At 34.8% G+C, this 20609-nt stretch overlaps 1 protein-coding gene across 2 annotated transcripts in view; it reads right to left on the reverse strand.

The window, feature by feature from the left end:
* The window catches only part of LOC142345524 (uncharacterized), a 562956-nt gene that overhangs the window by 388209 nt on the left and 154138 nt on the right, over positions 1-20609 (reverse strand). Inside the window, exon 1 of one of the 2 annotated variants that reach the window (XM_075397597.1) lies at positions 20238-20247. The exons of the other annotated variant lie outside the window; for it this stretch is intronic. The gene's annotated coding sequence lies outside the window, so the exon portion shown is untranslated. Of the gene's footprint in view, positions 1-20237; positions 20248-20609 lie in introns of those variants that run through there. 2 annotated transcript variants of the gene reach the window in all.

The raw sequence follows: 20609 nt of genomic DNA on the forward strand, positions 1-20609 counted from the left end.
CTTCTAATTTTATTTCCCAGCCTTGACGTTGACTTTTACTCTTGATTGAATTTTTATAACTAGTTTGGAAAACAGCATACGCAGAAATTAAGGAAAAAGCTTCGGGTTTCATACGATAGATTATGGATTAAAAGACAAAGGAAAATTTTCTTAATATTCAGAGTTTGGTAAATCTAAAAAAAATGATCTTTGTTAAGATGGCGGAAAACAGATTTTAATGATGGAGTGATTTGTTCTGCTGAGTTTTTGAAATCATATAATAATATAATATAATATTATAATACTATATAATAATCAATGTTTTATGTAGTTTTTTTGCAGAACCAATGTTCATGTGGAAGCATTTTTTGGAAGACTTTTTTGTGCTTAAAATGGTAATGTTATCTTAACTGCGTCTCCTAACCTAAATCTGTTCAATTTTTTCTGAAAAGTTTGACGAAAACAGATTTTGGAGTCGACTATCTGAAATATTTGCAATGGATTTGAGAAACAGTCGACTGTTCCGAGGAACAATGTGAAAATTCGTTTTGTTCTGAATGACATTTTATCAAGCCAGCATGCTTAGTTAAAAGAAGATCAATTGTTCTCCGTTATAACTAAGGTGTTCCCCGAAAAATAAACATTTTTGGTTTGGAAGTTTTCAAGAGAACTTTGTTTATTTTGAAAAAGAAACACAATGCTGCTCAAGAGGCTATGAAAATGTTTTTGCCAGCGAAAATAATTTTGCAGCTCGTTCTTCCAAAATGTTCTCTCTTTGATCCTGTTGACAGCAATTAAATTTTTTTGAGTGGTTTTTGTGATTTTTGAACACAATACGATATCAGCTATAGTTTAAAAATTCCCTTACATTTCTTCATGTGAGAAGAAAAATAAGATTCTCTACAAATCTCTTACACAATTTTTTTTTTCAATGATCTTCATTTAAAAAATTTTGCGTGATCAAATTAATATTATTTTGCCAGAAGCTGCGCAAAATTGAGTTCACAATCTTTTTGTTATATCTTGAACAAATTTTGGAGTAATTATTGCATTATTGTTAACGTGTGTGTCTTTTTTATACAAAATTTCATTTTGACACTTTTGCGCTTTTATCTACAATATTTTTTGATCAGTTCTTTAGTTTGTATAATATAAAATCATCTCGTTCAGAAATAAAATTTGTTGCTCAAAGCGATTGTGAATGAAAGCAATTCATAGACTTTGTGTTGCGATGGAAGGCATGTTTGTTTGCGAAACAGGAGAGAGAGGTTTGATCCAGAGTTGAGAAAATTTTTGCCGCCCGTAAAGCATCTCTAAACCTCGTCCCTTCTCAATTAATTTGTGCCCGTCGGACATTTGATAGCAATTCCTCCAACGCTAGTCCGCTTTTAATTCAACTCTCACTTTCCTGATGACCTGTTAAAACAATGAAAGTGTTTTCTAGCAAAAGGTTATTCAATTTACGTTTAATTACTAAAAACGACCACATTCAAGACATTTGTTAAAATGTTTTAAAAAGACAATCTAGTGATTTTGAAACCATAATAAAGTAAAAAAAAACAATTTTTGACTGCATAAACCACTAGATTTAAAAACGTTGAAAATTCTAAACCCAAACAAAAGAATGTAACCGGTGGAAACACATGGTTTTGATAGTAACCAATTTTTCCCAAAATTCCAATCCTGGATTTTACTTGGCCCGGATGTCCTGAGAAAAATCACCTCCTGAGGAGTGAATGTCCTAGACTTTTAAGGTTTTCGTGAACCTCACAAAAACATTTGAGATTTTTCAAAGTTGTTAAGAATTATTTCACGTAGCTTAGGTTTAGAGCGAATGATACAAATGGCTCACAATGTTAACCTCTTTGATGTTCGACCGAGTGTATGTTTATTTAGGTGAGATCTACCTTGGATATTTTGAGTCCCTTCTTAATAGTATAAAAACGTTTATCAGCTTTGAATAAAACCTATAAGAATTTTCAACAGTAAAAGTTATTTCCGTATATAATCAAGTATTATGTCATATATAACAATATTGTGATCTAACACCGGTAAAAATCATGTTTGAATTTTCCGATATTTCATTGCAGCATTACGTCGCTAAACTTGTACTATTAAAAGTTATCGTCATTTGCTGACATATGTGAAGTTGTTTCGACAAACGTTGTCACCTTTTGAAAAAAATTAATTGTAAATAAATGTGACTATGAGTTGTGGAAAAGAGTTACAAAGTTCCGAAGCAATCATAAGCACTTAGCTAGGGAAATGTTCACTAGGAGATAATATCCATAATTTTTAGCTTGATCCGATTTGAGATTCACTTAAGTTTGAAATATATTTGTTAATTTGATAATTAAATTTGATAATAATTTGAACGCTTTGTTCTATCTCATAAATTCCGACAGATTTGTTCTAGCTGGTCAATAGTGGAGGAAATGCCAATTAAAAGGATGTTCCATAAGAAAAAAAAGTTAATTGGACGGACTTCCTAAAAGGATGTTTATTTGTATAATAATGCACAAATTGTAATAAATAAGTTGAACTTTTGATTATTTTTTTAGTCCCTCAGTACCGCTAATCGTTGTTCTACTAATTTTTTTCATTATTCTAGTTACAGCTAGCTCACATTTGTTCAAAGAGGTACTGGGAAGACGTTGAGAAAAGAGAATAAAGAGACCAGACAGATCAGAAGAAATCCCGTCTATAACAATATAATCAAATAATATAATCAAAACATAACAAATTAATTTAAATGTTATCAATATAATGATTGTTTGTTAGAGGAGTCTTTTTTTTGGTATGCGGAACTCTTTTACACAATTCTACAACTAACAGACTTAGTGGCAGGATATATTTGAAAAGAGGATTAAATGACTTGCTTTTCTGTACTCATAATTAACGGAGACTTTTCTGAAGAATTTTTAGACAAAAACGCGATTAAATTTTTTTCATCAGTTCTTCATTACTGTTCATTTGTAGTTTCTACTAGTCCTTTTTCAATGATAATGCTCCTATTAGTTTTTGAAATTAGAGTCCATACCATCTCCTTAGTGATGATGACTTCTGTTCTTTATCATAACTTCACCAGTCTGGAATAAACAGAAAGTTATTCTATTTTTTTCTATAAAAAAAACAAACTACATTTTTTACTACAAAGAAATAAAACACTGACTAGCATTAAACAAAAACGATTAGCATTCAAAACTAATATAGCCAAAATTAGATAATTTATCTGTGAAGGTTGATTAAGTAGTTTGTGGATAGGAGAGACGTTAAAGCTGCGGAGTTTTGTACATTAAATTTGTAAAAATTAAGATACTGTATTTATGGACAATACAAACGCAGAATTTTGTTTGTTTTTACTGTGAGTCCCTGTAACTGCAAATTACGAACAAAGTGACAAAGTTGCTAAAACTTGAACATTGTGGATAAATGTGACGAATATATTCAGTTGACAACAAATATGAACTAGTTTTTCCTTCTGTCAGTCTTGTCCACGCACGCTTATAAGCCCTATCTAAAAATATCGGTGCGGATAATGCTTACATATTCGAGTAAATTGATTCCGCTAATTTGCACGTTTGGAAACGAAATGACTGAGTTAATTTTAAATGGTTGAAGTAGATCCTGCATTGAAATTTGACTTTGAAATTCGCGGACAATTTTATAAGCCTTCTTTCAATTGGACTCTATATCAATTTTGGATTCTTTTTTTGTAAGGAACCCAAATTCGTTTTTTTGTAAGGAACCCAAAACGGACAGTTTTGTACATTAAATTTGTAAAAATTAAGATACTGTATTTGTGGACAATACAAATGCAGAATTTTGTTTGTTTTTACTGTGAGTCCCTGTAACTGCAAATTACGAACAAAGTGACAAAGTTGCTAAAACTTGAACATTGTGGATAAATGTGACGAATATATTCAGTTGACAACAAATATGAACTAGTTTTTCCTTCTGTCAGTGTTGTCCACGCACGCTTATAAGCCCTATCTAAAAATATCGGTGCGGATAATGCTTACATATTCGAGTAAATTGATTCCGCTAATTTGCACGTTTGGAAACGAAATGACTGAGTTAATTTTAAATGGTTGAAGTAGATCCTGCATTGAAATTTGACTTTGAAATTCGCGGACAATTTTATAAGCCTTCTTTCAATTGGACTTTATATCAATTTTGGATTCTTTTTTTTTGTAAGGAACTCAAATTCGTTTCTGATAGTGCTTACTGTTTAGTTCGACAGGTTTATCGAGCTCGAATAGTTTTTTTCTTAGAAAACTCGGTCGTTTGGTTATGCGAGAAATTGGCGAGACTAAATTATACGGTTGCCCCCTCCCCTTCGTGGGAAAAATGACTGGTCATATGATTCCCCTCTATTGGGTCAGAGTTGCCCAGCGAATGCTAGTCAAGGATAAAATATCTTTTACCGAACCCGATTCGAATTCCTGGTCGAATTCATAACTCAAGGACCAAAATAGGGCGAACATTACTCAATAACTGCTTCAAGTGTTTAGGTTAAGACAAAACAACGATGGCAAAACAGACTTAATTCTAATTTGAAAAAGGGCGTTTCCTTGTTTGTTTTGGTTTAACAACAACTACTTTGATAAAATAGATACTCTATTTTCTGGAAAATTTATGCTAATATTCAAGAGAGTAAAATTATCGCGCGTATCTGCAAACGTCAATTGATTTAATTAATTCCTGTTAGATCCAAATTTATTCTCTTAACTGATTTTCATAAACTTGTTGTGGCTTTTTACCTGCTTTTCATTATTACGCTTCATTTAAATGGAAAACCCATTTCTCTGGGAATTTTGGTCCGACAAAGTTTGAGACTAATAAGATATTGTTTAGTTTTATAACATAACTGCTGTTTTAATTTAATATTTTGACTAATCCAGCAATTTGGTAGGTATATTGGTAAGTTAGGCCGACCCAGTCAGAAATTGTTAGTCCAAACATTATTCACGATTTTCTCAGCAGTACAGTAATTGTTGTTTCTGCCTCAAAACTCAGACACACTCACAAACAAACTGTGAAATGACCAACGGACGCTAGATTGGTCAGCATTTATAGCAAGTTAATCAAGCTTCACCTGTGAAAATAGCCCAACTGTCGGGTAGCGTTTTGTGGAGGCTGTTTTTCCATAACTTATTCACGCATACCACTTTTTAAGGTCCAAAAATTTGGTGCAATTTGTAGGAAAAGCTATGCAAGCTACAAACATTTTGAATTCTGAAGTTAATTCTGTACTGATTAAGAGGTCGATTCAAGTCACATTTTGCGCTGAATTTTCTATTAGCGGAGGGACAATTCTGAAATTGATTCTGAGCTTTCTCTGATTCAGCAGAAAACTGAAATTTCTCTGAAAAAGCTCTGATTCAGGTCACATTTTATTTCACGCGCTGAATTTATTTTTAATAATTCGGAAATTGATTCTGAGCTTTCTCTGATTCAGCAGAACTCAGAGAATAGTGTTCCCGAATTGAATTTTGATCTGGTTTAAAGAATTAAAATTTTTCTGATTCAATAATGAAAACTGAAATTTCTCTGAAAAAGCTCTGATTCAGTACTGATACTCAATGAACGCTAAATATGGGAAGGAACTATATATCCCTACAGCCAGTACTGGACACGCTAAAAAAATTCTGCGCAAATTTTTGGAACGGTTCCGTTTTTAGTTGACCCAGGTTCGGTTGCAGCTTCTTGCAGTCAAAATTTTATGGTCTGGAAACCTCAAAAAAGGTGCGAACGTCTAGAAAAGAATGCATTAAAAAATATAATTAATTAATTATTATACTCGCCTCGTTATACTAAAAGTATAAATCGTTTTTTTTTTTTTGCAAATATTAAAGAAAGAAAACAAAAAATCGTTAGAAGTTTTTTCAGATATTTTTCGTTCCCCCCAGAGTAGGAGACATATAAATTTAAGTCCTGCAGGCACACGCTCTATATTGTTACATCATAACGTGCTATATAACACCACCTAATTTGTGACTGGAAGTAGTGAAAACACTGGGCAACGAAACAGATCAAATCCTTTTTGAATAACTGAGTCATACATTTGAGCTTTCTAACTTTTTCTCCGGTATCCTCGGATTGTTTTGTTTTCCTTTTCAAACGCAGAAAGCAACTGACTTGTCTGCTGAAATTTCAGATAGCAAAAAAAATGTACTTGTTTTCTCATTATCGCATAACAATTCCGTCTGTGTAACCCTATTTGAGTAATCTTTGGTTTTTAAACATAACGTCGTTTATCATAGCCTAAAACGACGAAAGATAATATTATTTTTCCGTCGGTATCGTCATTTTTGTTCGCTATTTGACATTTGAAAGAATCAGGATTGCCGTTTTTAAACGTAAGAGAGATTCGGTAATGTTGAGAGGAGAGAAAAACCATGAACTTTTATATTCCGGGTTTTAAAAGCAGACCGAGCAAAAAACGGTCGACATGTCCGATCTCAAACGTAACCAGCTGTCAAAAACGGTGCTTTTTAACCTTAGAACGCATGTCAAGCCACAGTTAATGTGAATAAGAGAACAGAACTCTCATCAATGTTCACAACTGGGTCACATTATTTATTTAGAAAAAAACCAAGAAATTTGTATTCGTTCAGTCAGTTTTGTGAACGAGCTAACGAAGTTTTATCAATAGTTTTGCTCATTTTTTTCATAAATTCTCTCAAAAAAGCACGACTGAAAATCCTGTTAACAGAACAATATCATAACGTTTGAGTACATTGTAAACAGAAAAATCATATTTTCATAATTTTTTTAAAAATTTTTCATTATTTTGAAAACAAACCTACTGAAGAAGTCTTACTATATTTCGTCATTTTTGTCGATCTTTTGACTCCTGAAATAAAGTTGCAGAAGGCTTATATATATATTTGTCGAATATATATATATATATATATATATATATATCTATATATATATATATATTTTTATATATATATATATATATATATATATATATATATGAGGCTCATTGTCAATCGAAATTGATACTATTATCTATTATCGGACAAAACTTTTTCTCTGAAAACAGTTTGTTTTTAGGATTGCTATAAAATCAGAGTTTTGGTAAATTAACTGTTTTGCAAAATCTTCAGAGATTCTAAATATGTAAAAGAAAGCGCTTTAAATTTAACTTTATCTTTACTGACGTCTAATCAAAAGCTAGTAGTGTAGAATCGCAAAAATTCTTTGGCTCACACCGCACTGTAATTCCGCAGTGACAACTTTTAAACGGACAGCTGAACAATCAGAAAAAAACAACAGGATTCCTTTTGGAAACAAAAAACAACAGGAAACAAATTATATTTGATAATGATTCCTTTTCTCTGGAAATAAAGCGCCAAGAAATATACAGGAACTCAAACGTCATTTTTCAAATGAAAGCGAAAATTTGACAGAATTTGACAGAAACAACCTTAACTTTACTTCAGCAAAAAATAGGTTAAGAATTGTTTCCTTGCAAAGATGATTATTTTGCAGGAATAACGGAAGAAAACCTTTTAGTTTTTGGATATTATTCAGAACAATCAGCATACTTAGCTGTTGAAAGTTTTCGTTCAGCAGGAGCATTAACTTAAACAAATTGATGTAATTGGTTATTATTAACAAAAATTAAAATTAGATTCAAAAAAAGAATTTGCAAAACGCAACAGTTTAAACAATGTTGTTAAGTTTCTATCAATTATCGCAGAAAAATCTATTTCTCAAACAGTTTTTGAAATCTTTTCTCCTTTTTTAAATAAGCTTAATTGAAAGAAAAGTTTAAAAATAGTTTCCATTTGATATTTGAACTAAGATGTACTGGCAAGCAGTTATGAGACAAAAACTTCGTTTAATTTGTCTGTCTTGTCGAGTGCGGGCAATGAGTTGATCTCTTATGTGTTACATAAAAAGGTGGATATTTTTTGCGTACAAGATTCAAGAACAACCAGCTTAAAAATCTTTCACGACAAGCATACCAACATAACTGGGGTTTTCGAAAAAAAAAAACAGATGCCTCTTTTTTCAGATAAATATTTGTTGAAATAGGTAGCAGTGAAATATACAGAACGTCGGCTGATTGTAAGTCTTAGGAAATATAGAACATATGTAACTTCCACTACAAGAAATCTGGGAGCGGTGTTGTTATCTGTGCCACATATCCTCACATCCGCAGTTTCCTCCGCGAAAAAAACAAAGGTTTGTTTGAAAATAAGCACTTGTGGCCTTATTAATAAGAGTCTTTAGGGAGTTCTATTGAGGAAATTGAGGAGTTGATTTATATCTTTTAATTTCGCCTAAAGTTTGACGCCGGATAGTCTAACTCAGTGTGGGTAGCTTAAAGAACATTTATTACATCATTTTAATAATGCAATACTGCTAATCATGCAATACTGCTGTCAATTTTTAAAAGAAAAAGCTAAATAAATTTGTTGATCTTAGATTTTCGAGAAAAATGGGAGAAATCTGAGCAGGCCAAGTATTTGTCATTTACTGATAACTCGAAGGAAAACATAAAACTTAGTTCACAAATACGGTATCATTTTTTTTTGTCTAGAATATCACTACCACGAGAATTTTCAATATCAACATTTGAAACGATTTATAACTACTCCACGTCATTTAAGCTGATTTTTGTTCAAGCTTGCTAAAACTAATTCTTTTTTTCTTCTTCCAGTTCACAGGACTACAAGCTTTCTTGATAGCAAATAAGAACAATGAAAGAAGAAAAAGAATACTTGATTATTAGGGTTTTAAAGAAGGGCAATTTTATTAAGATCTTTTATTTTTTATCGTAATTTTTGTACAACAAAATCTTTTTCCTTGACTTTTGAGACTATATTATTAAGGAATTTTTTCGTTTTACCTGTTTTGATATTTTTTCTAAATTCTCTTGACTCAAACTCTTAAGAAAACGCCCATTGAAAATTACCCGTTTTCAAGCCTCCGTTATTTCATTTTGATTTGTTTCAGTATCAGTTATTTAATTTTGAATTGACGTCAAATTAGACCTCAATTTAAAAAAAAATCAGGAGAAACTGATAAAAACAAAATCAAACGGGCAATGGCACAAACAATTGATATTTACCTGTTTCATGTTTGGGAAGCACATATTTCATAGTGGAATTGGAATGTTATCTGAAGAACGTTGACATTTTGTAATTGGACAGTTTCACATTCATACTCAAATTGTCAGAACTTTGTTCAGAAGGGAAGCCGTAATCTTTGATCAACACCTGATTAGATCTTCAATATTGGATCACATCAATTTAATTCGCAAAATAGAATGTTTTTTGAAAATAGTGAAGGACTAAACAGTGAAACTTTGAAAAAAAAAATTATATATGACCTCTAACGGCTGCATGAATTTAGTGTCTTTCTAGAAAAAGGATATTTATCTATTTGAACAATAAAATAATTATTGCGTAACAAAAGAGAAAATCAAGAGTGACAAGAATACCATGATTTATTTTCGTTTCAACTTTTTTTATTCAACTTGAGGCTTGTGTTGAATTGATTCCGATCTTTTAAAGTGTTATGATTTTTTTTGCGTTATAATCATAGGTTTCAGTGGGTGCTTTTTGACTTTATTGCAAAATTAGATTAAACAAATACCTAAAAAAATATAATAAATCGCAAATAGAAGCCGAGCCTCTAAACCAAGCAAATTTTGACAACAGTAGCAAATTTAAGTAGCTGAGTTTTTGAAACTACAAAAATGGTTTCCGTTTTTGTAAAAAAAACATGTTCAAACATGTCCTATTATCGTGACGCCTCTACCTAGGTGACCAGTAACTGTTTTTGAATCATTAAAAAAGAACATTCAAATTTTTTGACAACTTTTTCGTAGTAAAACTAATATATAACAGGCTGGAATGCATCTAAGCATACTTCAGATCTAGAGTCGACCAAGATTAATCTCAAGGTGTTTCAAATGGTTTTCAAAACATTACAATTTGTTTGATTTCGTTCAAATTATAAACGAAAATTAGACAATAATTAACCAAATTTTTTTAATGATTTGTTTGTTTTTAGACGTGACTGGTTCCAACCGTCATCGCGAAAAGAACAACAACAATATTGATTTAAAGATTTTTCAACATTATGAACACGTTCTGAGTTTGAATTCGAATTTCATCAGTAAATATATATACACACATGTAACCGCTACTAAATTCAATTGCGTTCGAATTTATTTAGTTGAATAAAATTCAATACTTTTCTGTTTGAATTTATGCCTATGCAAACTAACATTTTTTGTGGAGTTGATGAGAAGTGAGAGCTTAATAAGGTGTGTCTATTACATCAAAGACGAACTGATGTTTATCACTGAGGAAATTTTTTTAAACCAGAATTTTTTCCATTTTTTATCTCGAAACCCGCCATAGCTTTGAGAAGGATAATTTTTCTAAACAAAAAACTTTTTGGTAGAAATTATTCTGTTAAAATTGAGTTATTCAAAATCCATTTCAGATCTGTACAGTCTTTGTAATCTTCGTTGGGGCTCAAATTTTACTGACCTCCTCGGTTTATCGTGATTTGAAGCTAAATACACTGATTTTTTCATGTAATCAAAAAGCAAGAGATTTTTTTACTTCGCTGATGTTTTCTAATTCTAGAAATTTGTGGAGAAGTAGACCAATCGAACTGCTCATTTTATCTCAGTGCGCTCTTTCATTTTTTGAAAAAAAAATAAAATAATGAACTACTGTAATCTGGCTGTTTTTCTCCTAAACTTGCAAAAGTAAAACTTTGATGGCTGTTGTTTCTGGGAAAATGCAGCTCGTTAATCAAAAAATGGAATTAATTTTTCTTGGCGATTATTTTGCTGAATTGTTCAAAAAAAGTAGCATTATTCTCAAATACTGATTTTTATTATCCAATTCGTATGGCAAAATACAAATTTTTATAGCTATTTGTAGAATGTAGTAAAATGACATGAGAGAGGGAGAGCAAGTTAGATAATTTAGGTCAAGTTAATTAAGTTAAGTTAGGTATTTGAGTTTAGCTTTTTGTTATTAAAGGTTATTGTTTTGAAGGCGCCAGAGAGGTGATTTGAGTGATATATCTTAAACAAACAATTTGATGAACAAAAGCATATTGAGCTGTCGATATATTTCGTTTACTTAGCAAAGTTGTATTTGTGCATCAAGCCAAAGTCCAAATGAGTGTTTTAAATTTAGAAGAAAATTAAAGAGCGAAGATTTGAATTGAACTAGATTCTTTGAACAGAAATGGAAATTCAATTTGGAGTAAATGAAAGTGCGATTTAGAAGTTGCAATATAGTGAGCATTCCCAAACCTGTTACTCTCGACTTTTTAAGTTATGTTCATCATCGGAATCTAAAAATTTGTGGAAATATTCCCCTAATGATTTTCCATACATGATAGGGATGCGCGGCCGGTTACACCTTTTTGATCTGAGTTATTTAAGTAGAGTTTTGTTGATTTAGAGTAAATAAAATTGCAATCTATCAGTTTTTTGAAATACCACCAAGCGGATCTTTCCCGCCCCCCATGGAGGTTATATTTAGCGGACGTTTACTAAATTTTATTGGCATGTACACCCAATGAGCCTTTCAGGCTGGTATGCATTTCGAGCCAATCCGATCACCCAACTCCGAGTAATTAGCACCGGAAATGGTGTGATTTGAAGGTTTTCGATATTTTGAGCCAAAAAAATGACTGTTTGAGTATGATACAATGGTAACTAAGGGTTGCAATGGGTATTAAGTCTAGAGTAATGTAGCAGATGATCATGGGAAGGGTTTAGGAAGTTGTGGGAGAAATTTATTAGGATTTTGAAATAAGAATAAGCAGTTTTCACTAAAAATAGTTAACACTGAAATTGAAATAGTAATTTTTCTAAAAGTTGAAGTCGGATTGACCTGAAAGTTGGGGGATTGACTAATTTGGGTACGGGGAGTCCGATTTTGAGGTCGGATATGACCCCACACCAATTTGCACGGAACTAGCGCACGCCCGTGCTGCGGAAAGTAAAATTTGAATTGCTCGTTGAGTATTGGTAGTAGTCCTATGATTTTTGGAGGGTTAGTGTAACTTTTCAAGGGCTTTCAATTGGTGATTTTTTCATTCACAAATTCCGACCGGAGGTTGGTGTTTCGGGACGACCCGAGTGTCGAAAATCGGAAATTGGCCTTTTTGAGTGGCCGAAAGACTTTGAAATGGTATTAATATGATAACCTGAGATAGTTAGTGACAAAAAATAAACACCCCTGTCAATTTTGAAGGCAATCTAATTGGCAACAGCATACAACAGTGGAAGAGGGGAAATTGCAGAGTAACGAAGTAACGCTTGCTTCACCAATTCAAAACCTTTGGTTTATATTATTTGATCGATCTTCTGGGCGACAGAGTCCCCTCACTGTTGAGCATAGTTAAAAATTCAGAAGACAACATTGGCGCTCCTGGGTGGGCTTCGTTTCTTTGTTACCGTTTGCTGTGATTTAATTTCCAATTATTTGGAGAGCGTAAAATATTTCTCGTCGGAGAAACTGCTGAGAGAACACCGAAAACTGACTTACATTTGTGATTTACTTACCAATAGTTTGATTATGTTTGGTTATCAGTTGGTGAAGCGTTTTCCTTCACCAGGGTACGAAGTTTGGGAAGATTGGTGTGAAGACTATTTGAGCACTGGTATGAAGCTGGGGTGGACGGAAGAAGAGATGATCAAGTGGTTGCCTACAAAGTTGTGTGGGTGGGCCTTGAATGCAGTAAGTGATTTACCAAGAGGTTATTGGCGGTCGGCTCTAGAGAAGCAAGCTTGGACACTGACCGAGACGCAGTATCAGTTTGACATACGATTGTCTGACAATTCAAATTTTTACGAGCGAAGCTACAATTTGTTTATTAGAAGGAAAGCTGGAAATAGGACGGAATTAAGTGAAACCAGTGATACTGCAGATCAGAGAACGGGACAGCAGTCTTCTCAAAGGCAGGTGATTGATACAAGAAGTAGCGTTGGCATTTCTTTAATTGATCAATTTCGGCAACCTGGCAGAAGTTCTGAAGGGTTTGGCATTGGGTCCAGCTGTGGTTTGTCAAGAAGAGGAGCTTTCGGTAAAGATATGTCTGGAGAAGTGGAAAATACGAGAACTGCTGAGAGTGGTAGTAGAACAAGAACTCCTGGGTTACAGCGATGAAGTTCAAACTGGAACTGAAGTAGAGTTTACGGAGGAAGTTTGTGGTCAAATAAATCAGAAAATTTATGGAGCAGCGCTAAGCGATTATGAAAACTGTGGCTTCAGAAAAATTCCGACAGAAGAAAAAGTCATTGAGCGCAGTGTTGAGTCTTGTGGACCTGATGAGCATCACGCTGTTGGAAAGGATTGTGTACTGTCACCAGAGTCTGGGGAGCTAAGCGGTGAACAATCAGATGATGACAATCTGTTTGAAGATGTTTCGGATACAGATTTTTCGGATGTAGTAGAACTTGATGTCGACGATTCGAGAAGCGAGACAAGTTTTGCCTTGAGTTTGAACTCAGTAGCATGCGACAACGTAACTGCAGTAGCGAGCGATTTTGGTTGTGGTGTCAAAGCTAGCAGAAATGATATGTTGGGAGCCTCGGCCTTGATGGAGTTGAAGAAAGGAGGTATGGACCTGTAGCTCTGCAATGCAACAAACGAGGCTGATGAAACACAAATGTGTACAACTGAGTGCACTGTGGACATTTTGGAGAATTGGACAAGTCCAGGAGGAATTGATTGTCAGCTGGTATCTGAAACACAGAAGGGTCAAAGCAACATTGCAGCAGTTGACCTAAGTAATTTTGCACAGTTGGGAAAGGAGTTGGAGGAATGGGTGCAATCGCAATTGAGTGAAAGTCAGCTTAATGATAGTGTTTCTGTCGAACCAACGGATGAGCATCAAGAGGACAGTGCTGGAGTTGACAGAAAAGGGAAAACCGATGAGAAGTCAAAGGCTAAAGTGTTGCACAGTTGGGTTTATGATGAGCAACAGCTAGGCGGGAGGACTTTGGCGAGTTTTCGAGTGCAGTTAAGCAGAAAGTGGATAGAGGGATGGCATCGCAATTTCCGGAGATTGCAAAGCTGTTGCTGGAGAACCGATTATTGAGCCGGTAGTTCTGGTAGATCTATTTTTAGATTTTTTTTAAATTTAAGTGATTTTATGGTTCCCCGGGAGGATGTATGTCAAAGGCAATAGAATTTGGTCAAAAATCGATGTTGATGAATTAGGTAGAATATGTTAAAATGCGGAAATGCGAAAACCTTTTCAAATCTGATTTAATCAACCGCTATTCAAATTTTAGTGCAGTTAGTTTATACTAAACCGAAGCTAAAGCTAAGTGTTTCACTTCACTAGGTCGGCAGTTGTTAAAGTCCGTAGGAGTAGGTCAATCGGGTCACAAGCTTGATAATGGCTTGCAATTATTCGTGAGAATAATAATCTAGGAGGGAGGAGTGTAGAATGTAGTAAAATGACATGAGAGAGGGAGAGTAAGTTAGATAATTTAGGTCAAGTTAATTAAGTTAAGTTAGGTATTTGAGTTTAGCTTTCTGTTATTAAAGGCTATTGTTTTGAAGGCGCCAGAGAGGTGATTTTAGTGATATATCTTAAACAAACAAGTTGATGAACAAAAGCATATTGAGCTGTCGATAATTTTCGTTTACTTAGCAAAGTTGTATTTGTGCATCAAGCCAAAGTCCAAATGAGTGTTTTAAATTTAGAAGAAAATTAAAGAGCGAAGATTTGAATTGAACTAGATTCTTTGAACAGAAATGGAAATTCAATTTGGAGTAAATGAAAGTGCGATTTAGAAGTTGCAATATAGTGAGCATTCCCAAACCTGTTACTCTCGACTTTTTAAGTTATGTTCATCATCGGAATCTAAAAATTTGTGGAGATATTCCCCTAATGATTTTCCATACATGATAAGGATGCGCGGCCAGTTACACTTTTTTGATCTGAGTTATTTAAGTAGAGTTTTTTTGATTTAGAGTAAATAAAAAGGCAATCTATCAGTTTTTTGAAATACCACCAAGCGGATGTTTCCCGCCCCCCATGGAGGTTAAATTAAGCGGACGTTTACCAAATTTTATCGGCATGTACACCCAATGGTCCTCTCAGGCTGGTATACCTTTCGGGCCAATCCGATCACCCAACTCCGAGTAATTAGCACCGAAAGTGGTGTGATTTGAAGGTTTTCGATATTTTGAGCGAAAAAATGACTCTTCGAGTATGATACAAGGGTAACTAAGGGTTGCAATGGGTATTAAGTCTAGAGTAATGTAGCAGATGATCATGGAAAGTGTTTAGGAAGTTGTGGGAGAAATATATTTGCATTTTGAAATAAGAATAGGCAGTTTTCACTAAAAATAGTTAACACTGAAATTGAAATAGTAATTTCTCTAAAAGTTGAAGTTGGATTGACCTGAAAGTTGGGGATAGACTAATTTGGGTACGGAGAATCCGATTTTGAGGTCGGATATGACCCCACGCCAACTTGCACGGAACTAGCACACGCCCGTGCTGCGGAACGTAAAATTTGAATTGCTCGTTGAGTATTGGTAGTAGTCCTATGATCTTTGGAGGGTTAGTGTAACTTTTCAAGGGTTTTCGATTGGTGATTTTTTCATTCCCAAATTCCGACCGGAGGTTAGTGTTTCGGGTCGACCCGAGTGTCGAAAATCGGAAATTGGCCTTTTTGAGTGGCTGAATGACTTTGAAATGGTTTTAATATGATAAACTGAGATAGTTAGTGACAAAAAAAACCACCCCTGTCAATTTTGACGAAATCGGATTTTTCGGGTTTCGGCACCCACGACTCGTTAAAAAATTTTCAAATTGCAAACGAATCGCAACGCCTGATCCGTTGGTCATGAAACTTGGCAGGCAACTTGTTGGCACCCTTTTTTTACTAGAAGTTTTTACCCGAAGACGTTTTGAACACTAATTCGCAAGTTATAAAGTTTCGAAATTTGGGGTCAGCAGGGAGGTCGATGAAAAGTGTGCGCGGCCATTGCTCGTGTTCTAGTGGGAGTTAGGCCATGAAATTTTGTAGGTAGGTGCAGCTATGAGAGAACTTTCCGTGACAATAGTTAGTTTTCAACTTTATCCCTCATTTTGGACGAATGACACCTGATTGACTCTTAGAGGTGAAATTTTGGGCTTTTAGGAGTATTAGACTTTTCGGCGGTTTTTAACTGGTGAATTGCATGAAATAGTTTCAAAATTGGAAATTACAATTGATTTTTGGTTTAGGGTTGGGTTTAGTTATTTATTCAACACTTGATTTTTGACAGGGATTGATTGCAGCTAATTAATTTTATAGCGGAAATAGAGGTATAAAAACTTTTCGGAGCAACGTTCAATGTTTACTAAGCAAACACTGATTGACATGTCAAGTGCAAATATGAGATAAAGTGGAATGGATTTGTTTACCTAAGAGTCCAAAGGTCGTGTAGTTAAGATAAGCAGAAAGTTGAACAATGGTTGGTGGCAGTTGAATGACAGACCATAGTTTGATATTGGGTTGTTTGCATAGTAAACAAAGCCCTCCTACAGAATGTAATAGATTTAAAGTTAAATTGCAATGTTTACTTCAGAGATTGCAGTTTGTTTGCTTAAGATAAGAGCGTATTGGTGGAGTATAAATTGAAGTGACACAGAAGTTTTAGAGAGAGAGAGAGAGCGAGAGAGAGAGAGGCAGACTTTGGAGACTTTGGGAGAACTTCAGAAGTTTCATTTCGAACAAACGAGAGAAGGTAGTTGGTTTAGTGGGACTAAACTTTAAAAGAATTGCGATCGCAAGACCAGTTGCGATACTGTAGCGTTTTTGGTTTAGTTCATTTTGGGAAAGTGAACCACGGATATTGGTAATATTATTTCAATTACTACTATAAATTGTCTTGAATATGTCTTTTCCATTGATGTGCAAGTAATTTTCTTACCTTTGTTATCCATATAACTAGAATTGATATTACGAGCTCAATTGTGAATTAACTTATTTCAAGGCAATCTAATTGGCAACAGCATACAAGACTGGAAGAGGGGAAATTGCAGAGTAACGAAGTAACGCTTGCTTCACCAATTCAAAACCTTTGGTTTATATTATTTGATCGATCTTCTGGGCGACAGAGTCCCCTCACTGTTGAGCATTGTTAAAAATTAAGAAGACGACACTTTTGCAGGGTTGACAATTCAAATGGAGAGTCAGCTTTTAATCATTTTTCAATGAAATATGTGAGAATTGGTTTTCTAACTCAGCTTTTCTCCCTGCAACCATGCTGTGTTAGTGTGTCTCACCCTTTTTCTGATTTCGAGAAAAGAACACATATCGATCGAATGTGATATTTCGTGGGCGTATAAAAGCTATCTCCATCATCTCCCAAAGTTTGAGGGTAGTCAGGTCATAAATACTATCATGAGAAATTTTTGTGTTAGTAAACGTCTTCCCTCCGTACCAATGCTTAGGTACAGAAGAGACACACATTTTTGATTGCAAAGATTCCATGGCCGTTCCCCGCATAGTACTCCCGCTTCTGTTATCTTTTGACAATTTAAGTCCACTTGCAATCTCAATTGACTGTTTCGCATCTGACGGTCTCTCTCCGTTTCAATTGTTGAATCTTCAATTGACGTCTCGTACTTTGGTTCCGCTGGCAGTTGAACCGTCGTTGGTTTCGGATGTAGCAGCGTGTCCAATGTGATATACTCACGTGCGAGGATCGCAAGTTTGACTTGGATCCGCCATTTTTCCCATCTGATTGGTGGGTCCGACGTTGGACGTTCCCAAAATGGCTCTATCGACAATGGTGTTTTTCGAGATTCTCGAGCTGACTGCGCCATGTCGTACAGGTTAACAATCTGTAGCTTGAGTTGCTTCGCGATGCCAATTTATTCGTTTACTATTCTAATTCGTTGGTTTATTCGCGGATCGAATTGACACTTAATTTTGATGCTTGTTGAATTAATATTCTGAATGCAGAATAAATATAGATTTGGCGGAGCGAAAGTTCGTCCTCTTATTGAATGGGTATTTTGCTTAGCGAAATAAGCTTAAATTTTATCTAGTCTAAATTAAAACTTTGGCGGAGCGAAATCTAGTTTAAGAGAGAGACAACTAAATTAAATTCAGAAAATGAGCAGAATGAATTAAAGTAAAGACTAATTAAAAACTGATCAACAATTTGTTCATGACACTACATTTCCAATTGCGGCAACTTAAAATCACGAGACAACATGAACAGACAAAGATATCAGACACAGGATGTAAACATTTTAAAATTGTGAAAACTTAAGATTTGATCTTCAAAACAAGAACAAAATGATGAATGAAATAAATGGTAAATGAAAATGAACTAATTTGATTTAACTAAAATTAACTTGATTTGCTGCACCAAATCAATAGCCCCCAGACTGACATGTACTACTGTACCACATTTCCCCCTTGACGAAAATAAATGACAAGATTATTTATCAGAAAATTAATAACATATGTACTGGTTAAATAAATAATTTTCTAATGTATTGAATCAGAAATGTTTCACTTGCTAAATGTCAATAGTTTTGATTAAAATGTTTTAGTCACTATCACTTTCATAGTACCTTTCAGCCTCGCCGACCGTCATTGATGATTCTGGTCCCTCGTAATTGGGCGAAACGTAGTATTGTGTGGAATACGATTGTGTAGATGAGCATGGGCCGACTGTAAAATCAGTTTCGCTTTGTTGAGTTTGAGCAGCGGCCGTCTTTATGGCTGAGATTATCAACTTGTTCTGTATCTGTTGTTGTTTGATGATCTGTCTCCTTTTGTTTCTCGCAAATACAACAGGACTGGATGTTGTAGGGGGACAAGTTTGTACATATGTGACTGATTCATCTCATTCAGTAACCGAGGGCGTTGATCGTTTTTGTTTCGATGGAATTAGTGCAGCTGAGGCTTTTGTAGCAGCTTTACGTTTTGGTCTGCTAGGTGGCTCCGCTATTACAATAGAAGTCGATGGCATCTCCATTGGCACCGCGAAATCGCTTCTTATTTGTGTGGTTCTTTTGGCGGTGCTGTTGTTATCGATCTCTTTGGTTTAGTGGGCATTCATGCCCGAAGAGCGCGTGTTACATTGAAATGTATTGATGAGACCGTACTGACATCATCTGCTAATTTCATGTGCTTCATGCGTTTGTCTCCCTCTAGTTTCTTCCTTAACTCTTTCGCGTGATGGCTGATCAGATCCTCGGTTGTTTTTCCCCGTTGGTGTCTTTGGTCGTCGATTTGCGTACACTTGCAATTCGGTCTGACGTTCGGCTTTTGTGCCGAATTTTGCTAAGTCTGAGTTTTTGATGATAACGTCTCTTTTCCTGGTTCTTTAATGACTGAGGTGAATGTATCTGTTTTTACCACCGAAGAACCGGGCGCAACCACGTCGTATAACCCATCTAGGCTTTTCTTAGATCGTTTAGTGCGCGGTCTCTTTTTAGCGAGTTTTCTTTCTAATGAAGCTTCTGTTCGTGGCACTGATTGTCCGACGTCTGGGTGGGAAACACTCTTGATTCTTTGTTCGGGTCCTCGTTTTTTCGTTTTGTCGCATCTTTGCTTAGCCTGTCTCTGTTCAGCTCAATTTCTGTTTCGCTTCATCTCTCATTGTCCCAGTTTTCATCAGAAATGAGTTCCTCCCGTCTGACAGTCTCCAAATCTAAATATTTATTTAAAATTTTTTTGTAGGTCAGACTTTTTGGGTTCGGTTTAGTCGTTATATTACTCAATGGAGTATTCACCTTTCTACCAAAATGTGCTTCAAATGGTGATATATAAATAGTCTTTTGACGGCATATTCGTAGCTTGTAAATTATGGAATTTTTTGATGCTTTCACATTCAATTGATTTCGCGCCGCCGTTTTAATACAAGCTAATAGATACTTGATTGTTTGCATTAGCATCTCAACTAAGCCAATTGCTCTGTGATCGTGTATTGGAGCTTCAATTAACTGTATGTTATTTTGCAATTCGTTAGAAATTGTTTAATTTGGGTAGCGACTTATTGGTAGAACGATTCAAGGCAAAAAGCGAGTGAGGCATGTTAGCTGTCTCGAATTTGATATTGGAATCAAAGTTATTTGGTGTTAATTCGTTAATTGAGTTATCATTATTCGTAATTGTAGACTATTCTGGATTTCGCGAATTCACTGCATAATTTGTTAGAGGAGTTTGGATTATTTGAGGCTCGTTTTGTAAGCGGATTTCGCGCTGCGAAATCGACGTAATTTTCTGCATTTAATAAGAAGCGTTTGGCACCACGTTTAATTACATCCAATTTTGCTACTACAAATTGCTCATCATATGCAGATATATTAACAGCTTTTTGTTGCGGGTTGCGAGAGATATAATCCACTAATCCCATTTTTGAGCCAGGGAGATGATCAATTGAAAAGTCAAATGGTAGTAATCGATCTATCCAACGTGACAATCTACTATTGTAAGATTTGTTAGATCTGTCCTCTCTCATGATTGAGAGAAGAGCCTTATGATCAGTTATTACAGTAAATGGTTTGCCGTATAAATAATATTTAAAGTGTTCAACGGACCAGACAACTCCCAAAAGTTCGAGCTCATTTATACTGTATCTGTCCTCAACAGAATTCAA

The sequence above is a fragment of the Convolutriloba macropyga genome, chromosome 9, assembly GCF_964194025.1.
Source record: "Convolutriloba macropyga chromosome 9, txConMacr16.3, whole genome shotgun sequence".
Lineage (NCBI taxonomy): Eukaryota > Metazoa > Xenacoelomorpha > Acoela > Convolutidae > Convolutriloba > Convolutriloba macropyga.